Source organism: Crocodylus porosus, unplaced genomic scaffold (assembly GCF_001723895.1).
Source record: "Crocodylus porosus isolate Cpor-Errol unplaced genomic scaffold, CroPor_comp1, whole genome shotgun sequence".
NCBI classification, from domain to species: domain Eukaryota; kingdom Metazoa; phylum Chordata; order Crocodylia; family Crocodylidae; genus Crocodylus; species Crocodylus porosus.
Window position 1 is genome coordinate 158,339,870 of NW_017728906.1, and position 8,267 is coordinate 158,348,136.

The 8,267-nt window shown below is 47.5% G+C and overlaps 1 non-coding gene across 1 annotated transcript; it reads left to right on the forward strand.

Moving 5' to 3' along the window:
- Positions 1-5,827: 5,827 nt before the first annotated feature.
- On the forward strand, positions 5,828-5,913 carry TRNAR-UCU. Its single transcript is given in 2 exon segments — positions 5,828-5,864; positions 5,878-5,913. It is a non-coding gene; the product is annotated as a tRNA-Arg (tRNA).
- Positions 5,914-8,267: the final 2,354 nt, after the last annotated feature.

Sequence of the window (8,267 nt, forward strand, 5' to 3'; positions counted from 1 at the left end):
GGCGGCCTGTGTTCATTTTGGCATCAATGATGACTCCAAGATCCTTTTCTGCCTCTGTGCTGACGAAAAGAGAGTTCCCCAGCCTGTAGGTATGCTGCTAGTTCTTCCTCCCCAGGTGCAGCACCTTGCACTTGTCAATGTTAAATCCCATCCTATTCTCCTCCACCCATCCCTGTAACCTGTCTAGGTCCAATTGCAGCCTATTCCTCCTTTCTAGAGTGCCCACTTCCCCCCATATGTTAGTGTTGTCTGTGAATTTGAACAGGGTGCTTTTTACCCCCTCGTCCAAGTCACTGATGAAGATGTTGAACAGTACAGGCCCGAGGACCGAGCCCTGGGGGACCCCACTATCCACATCCCTCCAGGTCGAAAATGACCCGTCCACCACCACTCTCTGGGTGCGGCCCTCCAGCCAGTTACTGACCCCTTTTGACTGTGTAGGTGCTGACACCACAGTCCCCTAGGTTTTCAGTGAGAACGGGGTGAGTGATAGTGTCGAAGGCCTTCCAAAAGTCCAGAAAGACTACGTCCACTGCTACCCCTGCATCTAAGGATTTTGTGACCTGGCCATAGAAGACCACCAGGTTGGTCTGACAGGACCTGCCTCTAATGAACCAGTGTTTGTTGCCTTTAAGCATAATCTCCCCTGCTGCCCCATCATGGACATGCGCCAGGATAATTCTCTCAAAAAGCTTACTCAGGATCAAGGTAAGACTAACAGGCCTATTGTTTCCTGGGTCCTCCTTCCTCCCTTTTTTCAAAATGGGAACCACATTGGCCCTTTTCTGGTCTCTGGCACCACACCAGAGCACCACAAGTGCTCATGAAGTCGTGCCGGGGTTCCACAATGACCTCTGCTAATTCCCTCAGTACTCTGGGGTGGAAGTCATCAGGACCAGCTGATTTAAACACGTCCAGTCCCTCCAGAAGTTCCCTGACTAGATCCTCACTGACCCTAGGCCTGGGTGCACCTCCCCTGGGGCCTGCAGGGGGGGGGCTCATCCGGTCCCTGCTCAGGAAAATGGAGGCAAAGAAATTGTTAAATAGGTTAGCTTTGTCATCTGGTGTGATGACCAGATTTCCTAGCGTGTCTTGCAGAGGCCCCACATTATCCGGTACCTTCTTTTTACCCACTGTGTATTTAAAAAGGGACTTCTTGTTGTCTTTGATCCGGGTAGTTAGTCCCAGTTCCATCTCCACTTTGGCCTTCCTGACCACCCCCCTGCAGCCCTGAGCAACTGAGGTATAGTTCTCCCTGGTGATGGCCCCTTCCTTCCATTGGGTGTATGCCTCCTTTTAGCTAGGAGACATTCCCGGATGTTTTGGTGAGCCATGGAGGCTTTTGTGCCCTCTTGCCCCCTTTGATCCATGTTGGGATTAGCTCCCTTTGGCTTGGAGGATTGTCTCCTTAAGGAACGACCACTCTTCTTGGACATCCGACTCCCCTCCCCTCCAGGACCTCAGTGCCTCCCCCACTATTCTCCTTACCTCATTGAAGTCCACCCTCGTGAAGTCCAGGGCTGCTGCCTTACGGCAAGCCTTTGCCACCTTGCACTGGATGGTGAATTCCAGCAGGCGATGATCACTGTCACCCAGGTGGTCGAGCACCCACAGCCCCCTCACCAGGTTGTCACCCGTGGCCAGCACCAGGTCCAACAAGACATCTCCCCTGGTGGGGCTGTGCACCTCCTGGGTTAGATGGAGGTCCTGCATGTTGGCTAGGAACCTACGTGAGCAGTCAGACCTGGCTGACTGCTCTTCCCAACAGATGTCTGGAAAGTTCAAGTCACCCATGATGACCACGTCCTTTGACCTAACTACCTCCGTGGACTGACTTAAGAATTCCCGGTCTAGCTCTTCCCCTTGGTTGGGTAGTCTGTAGTGGACCCCCACCATTAAGTCCCTTTCCCCTCAACTTCCTTGTATTCTAACCCAGAGCACTTCAGTGTGCCCCTCCTCTGACTCTGTGCTACTTGACGAGGATGTGTATTCCTCCTTGACATAGAGCACCACACCCCTGCCTTTCCTCCCTGTCCTGTCCCTCCTGTACAGCCTACAGCCCTTGATATTCACTGCCCAGTTGTGCACTGGGTCCTACCATGTTTCTGTGACCCCCACTATGTCTGGGTTGGTGTCAGCTAGCCCGAGGGTAAGTTCCTCCTGCTTGTTTCCCATACTACGAGCATTTGTGTAGAGGCATTTGAGGCCTCCTGAAGATGTGTGCACTGGCCCCCCAATCTCAGTACTGCCCTGGCCCCTATTGCTTACCCGGGTATTTGTTCTGCTCATCATCAGTCTAGGCTGGGCTTTTCTTGTGGGTGATGCTTGGTTTAGTGGTCCAAGGCTTCCTCCACTCTCATCTTCCCCTTCCCCTGGTGAGCCTAGTTTAAAGCCCACCAGAGGAGATCTACCAACCTAGAAGAAAACACACACTTACCTTTGGGGGAAAAGTGAAGCCTATCCCACCTGAGTATGTCTCTTGTCCTGATGTGTGGGTCATTGTCTAAGAAGCTGAAGCCTGCCTCAAGACACCATTCCTGAAGTTGCCAGTTAGTCTCTCTGATGCAGGTCTCATGTCGTCTTCTGGTAGGACAGAAGAGAATACCACCTGTACCCCTATCTCCCTCAGCACGCCCCCCCAGAGTGTGGTAGTCCAACATCAGGTGATCAGGGCTTCTCCTGGCTGCATCATTAGTACCCACATGGATTAGGACCATGGGGTAGTAATTGGTGGGTTGGATTATGGCCTTGATCATCCCTGACACATCCTGAATCTTTGCTCCAGGAAGGCAGTAGACCTCACATGTCAAGGGGTCCTGGTGACAGATGGGACCCTCCGTACCCCTCAGGATGAAGTCACCTATGATGATCACTCGATGTTTCCTCCTCTGGGTCTGCTTAGCTCCTTCAGTTCAGAGTGTGGAGAGTGTGGCATTGCCTCCTCTCTGGAGGTTTCCTCCTCTCCTTCCTTCTTCTGCAGTGTCACCAGGGTCTCGTACCTGTTCTCCAGCTGAACTGGAGGAACTGGTACTGCTTTGCTGTGAGCAGCCTTGGTTCTGGAGGTAACCGTCTGCCACTCTGCAGTGGAGGACACCTCCCAGGGTGGTTATTCCTTGGATGCATGGCCCTGCAGGGAAAGAAAATAACCATCAATTTCATCCTCCACCTCCCTGATTCCCCTCAGCCTGCTAACCTCCTCCTGGAGCTCCCTCACCCATGCCTCCAGGGCCCTAAGACAGTCCCCATTGTGTGGGAGCCCTCAATCCCTTCCCCTGCTGGGTGTCCCATGCAGGCCAGGGGGAAGGGAGATGCCAGCTCCCCCATGGGCTCTGTCTGGGTGGAGGCCTCAGACAAGCCCCAGGTAGGCAACATCCCCTGGGCAGGGGCCCTAGCAGCACTCCGCATCGATGCCATTATATAAATTGCTCTTTATTTATATTTTTGTGCAGTACCCCTGGCCCTTCCTGCCCACCCGCCGGTGCAAACACTGGCGCAAATGCCAGCGTGCTTTGTTCACGTGGCTCAGGAGCATGGCTCCCTACTGGCTCAGCTAAAAGGGATCGGGGGCTTCCCCTCCGGATCCAGTTCAGCTGTGCTGGCTCCCTCTGCCCCACTTACCTTTGGGGGATCAGCTGTTGCTGTCTCCATGGCTGGCTCCGCTGCTGCTGCTGCTGCATCAGCCTCTGCCTCGTGCTAGGTAAGGGGGCACACATGTGCGGGACACACCATATACTTGATTTTTTAAAGAAGGTAGGCTAAAATTTCTACCATCCCTTGCAGGTGTCCTTTGGAGACAACTTCTGGTATTAGATGGAGTCAAAAGTCAATTCCAACTTAGACCTGAATGAACTTTTCACTCTAATTCACAGGAATTATATTTATAAATCAAATGCACAAAACAATTATCAATGATAATGGGATAATTATTCCTGAAAGTGGTTGTTCCTTGACAAATAAATTACAGATATCTGGCTAGACCTCTTTTATCTCAGGAAATACCTAGGCAGATGTCAGAAGCTACCTTTAAGACTTTAATTTGTTATTAATCCTCAGAATCATTTGTCTCCTACTTTTATAGAGTGATTTGACCTGAGGGAAAATCTTTGTCTTGTTTACATTCATGAATACTTTGTTGCTTATCCAGAGACACATCAGTCCTTGTTAATTCAATAACTAGAGACCTACCAAAATTCTGATCTCATGATTTTCACAGAAACTGCAATGTCAAGTGGTCTCCATGAAAAGTGCAGGCCTTACAAAAGAGTGTCAAATTGCAGAGTGGGTTTAGTGGGGAAACAAAAGCTGCAAATAGGGAAAAGGGCAGGAAACCCTTGCATCCTTAAGCATGGGGGGAGGGAGAGGTGGGAGAGAGGGAGCATATCAGAGGCTGAGGCCCTGATGTAGGCTCAGTCCAGGAAAAGAGGCAGGGAGGCAGGGCTACATCCAACCTGTGTTCCCCCTGCCCCCCCGCCTCCCACCTCTATTCCATTCCCTGTAATTTTGCATAACCCCACCTCCAAATTTACCCTCCCACTCCCTTCCCTGCCTGTCATTCCATCATTTGTGTAATCCCATCCATGTTCCACCCACCCACTTTGGGAATCACTCCACTTACTAATGTGTGGATTAATAGCTTCCTCAGGCTTAAACAGGGTAATTAAGCTGTGGTTTTGGGCCATGTGTCAATTTGCAGGCAGGGGCAGGAGTACTGGGACCTCTCAGCCAGAGGCATGTGGGAAGCTGCTACGCTCAGCCCATGAAAATGGCTGCCCATCTCATGGGCTGCCCACAAAATTGGCTGGCAGCTGCCTCAAATTTGGTAGACCCCCTACCAATAACTTTCTTCTGGGATAAAATCCCCAGAACCATGATTATGGTGCTGTTGATCTATTAGAATTCTAACTCCGTGGTGGAGATTAAAAGCAATTTCGGAAAGGATCAACAGACAGAGGATGGAATTCAATTTCACTTTGTGTACCAAAAAGACAGTTTTCTAGCAGCATGAATAGCCTATTTCACACGTATGCATGGGTTTCATTTCTGTTACCCTGTATTACACAGAGAGGGCACATCCAGACAAGAGTGCACATGAATCTGCTAGTTATGCTGCTTAGTTTAGTAGAAACAAGAAGGGCCAAACTTGCTAATCTGGCCCTCTTTTCAGACTTAATATTCCCTTTTAAAGAAGATTCAAAGTCTGGTAAATAAAATGATTCATCCTTAGAAAGCCAACTTGCATTTCTTGGAGGTAAACTTGGATGAAACTAAAATCAGTAATTCCTCAAATCCAAGTCACAGGATGAGTTACTTGTAAAGCCGGGAGTTTTCCACAAAACAATTTTAACAGAATATTTACAAGATTATTAATAAGGCCCATCTAGTCATTCCACTTCTTTTTCTAGATCCTCTATTGGAAAATTTTCATGAAAAAGCAGTACTATTAGCTTTCGTAAGTCCAATTCTCCCAGGATTGTTTGAGCATCTTCTTCCAGATGGCTTTAGTAGTATCTCAGGTTCCACTGTTTCATTTCACTTAAATATGAGGGTGTACTCCAACAACATTTTTTGAATGACCTGGTAAGGCAGGGGTACCACAGCAGCCAATGTCCTACTGGTGTAAAAGTTGTTAAAAAATGCTAGAGAAATCAAAGGAAGAGGGCTACACCTTCCCTCCCTCTCCCCTTCCCCTCCTCCCTTCACCAGTTCTTCTAGTTGGATATCCCTATCCTCTTCTGGGCTGAGTCATTAATGGAAATATAACATTGGAGCGGTCCCAAAAATTGATCTCTGAGGAACTCCAGTGACAACAGAGCCATCCTAGCTTGGTGGCTCTGTGGTGCAATGGATAGCATGTTGGACTTCTATAATATTGATGCCATTCAATGGTTGTGGGTTCAAGTCCCACCAGAGTCAGAATATTTTAAGAGTTTACAGGCCAAGCCTTATGAGGAGAGACTAAGGGATCTGGACCTCTTCAGCCTCTGCAAGAGATGGCTGAGAAGTGATCTTGTGGCCACCTACAAATTCATTACGGGGAGCAGCAAAGAACCAGAGATGCTCTGTTCACCAATGTGCCTCTTGGGGTGACAAGGAGCAATAGTCACAAACTAACAGAGAGAAGATTTAGGCTAGATACCCAAAAAAACTTCTTCATGGGAAGGATGGTCAAAACTTGGAATGGGCTTCCAAGGGAGGTGGTGTGATTTCCCACCTTGGGGGTCTTCAAGAGAAGGATGGATTGGCATCAGGCTGGGGTCATCTGACCCTAGCACTCTTTCCTGCCCAGGGCAGAGGGTCGGACTCGATGATCTGTTGAGGTCCCTTCCAACCCCATTATCTAGGAATCTATCTAGGAATCTATGAACATGCCTCAGCCCTGATATTTCTGGTTACTTCACTAATAATTGCCATCTCTTCTTTAGCCTGCTCTGCTTGGTGAAGAAATGTGTTGGCTATCAGAACCAATGATACATGGGCCTCACCATCCTTAGTAGCGTTTCTTTTCCAGTCTTCTAGATCTAGAAAGTGAATGTTTCCAATAATTACAGGTGCTCAAGTATTATTTGCTTTTCTAATAGCACTATATATGTATCCAGATTCGAATGGTGGAGGGGCCAATAGGCAGGCCACCAGCACTTCCCCACTAGAACTTATTTTATTAACCTTCCCCAAAGTAGTTTTGACTTAAACAGATTCTGTTTCATTCATGTTATTCCTTCATACCTCTTTGCAGCTAGACTCATCCGTAATGTAAAATTCTATCCCATCTCCTATACCTTTATTTCTACCATTTCTTAAATATAGAGAACTACAATTATAGTTTCCAGGGACCAAGAGCACTTCTGACTCTCCAGTGTATAACACTGGAGAAAAATACTGGGGAACAAAGAACCTGAACCAGCCTCCAGATCCTGGATCTCTAAACCCTAAAATCTGATTTTTACGTTAGGTACCTTGGTTTCAAAATAGAGCCAAAGCAAACACCAGATGGATTACCAGAAGTACTGGGATTCCAAAAATACATTTAGCTTTTGGAAAGCAGACATAAAACCACCTCAGAGAGAATGTATCATAATGCTGACAGAGGATGCTTCCTGTAAGATACAAAACTACAACAACAAAATATGTGTGGGAGGATGAAAATATTTGGGACTTGTTTTTTGCAGTAGTTGAAATATGGGAATATATCTTGAATTTACTAAAATTTACTCCTTTCCCTCATCCTTCACTTTTCTTTCCGCACATTTTACATTACTTCATTTTCCTTTTCAGAAAAACCCCACCAAGCTAAACCCACCAATAACTTGACAAGCTCCTACTTGTGTTTTGAATCATTTTGTTAATAACTTCCAGTGCTTGCTCAAAGATAGCATCATAAAATGACTACATAGCTGAAACTACTGTATAATGTATGTATAGTTGTACAGTAGTCGTGATGGTCCAGGGACAGGAGAGAAGCAAGATTTATGAGGTGATGTTATATCTTTTATTGGGCCAGTTTGTATAGTTAAAAAAGATGTGACAAACTTAACTTAAAAGTAATAAAAATTATCTATAAACACAGAAAATAAATTAAATTATATTAGATAAAGCATTTCCTTATACTCCTGAAAGATTTCTTAATTGTGAACACTAAATAATTTGCCATATCCCTGCAATGAACCAAGACATCCCTGGTACAAGGGTGTTCACTGCAATTTTTAATACTTATTTCAGAGATTAAACAGAAGTTCCACCTCTCAAGATGAAAAAGAAAGGGAGGGAACTTGTCATTAAGGACAAGTCTGTACCTCTTCTGTCCCAGGCCAAGTGCACTTCCTTGAAACATATCCACCTTCTCACTCCCACTTTTCTCACACTAAACCATGGAAGTGAGACAATATAACCTCCGTAGAGCAGTCCAGAATATGTGCCAGTAAGCAAATCTGATACAGAGAGCTACAAGACTGGGCAGGCACTCAGTCCTGCTCTATGTCAGTGTGAGGGGGTAAAGAAGGTGCTGGGTGAGGGCAACGCGGACGGCAGTGGAAACTGGCCCGACTTCCGGGTCCAGGCGGAAAGCCAAGCACTCCAGTTTCCCCCTTTCAGGAACCCGGAAGTACCCGGGTCAAGACCTACCCGGAAGGATAAAAGGAGCCCGGCGGGCCAGGAGAGGACCCCGGCGGATCTGGGGGCAGGAGCGGCAGATCTGGAGATGCAAGCGGCAGATCTGGAGGTGAGCGGGGAAAGAGCGGCGTCGGGGGATCCACCCTGGAGCGGATGCGAGC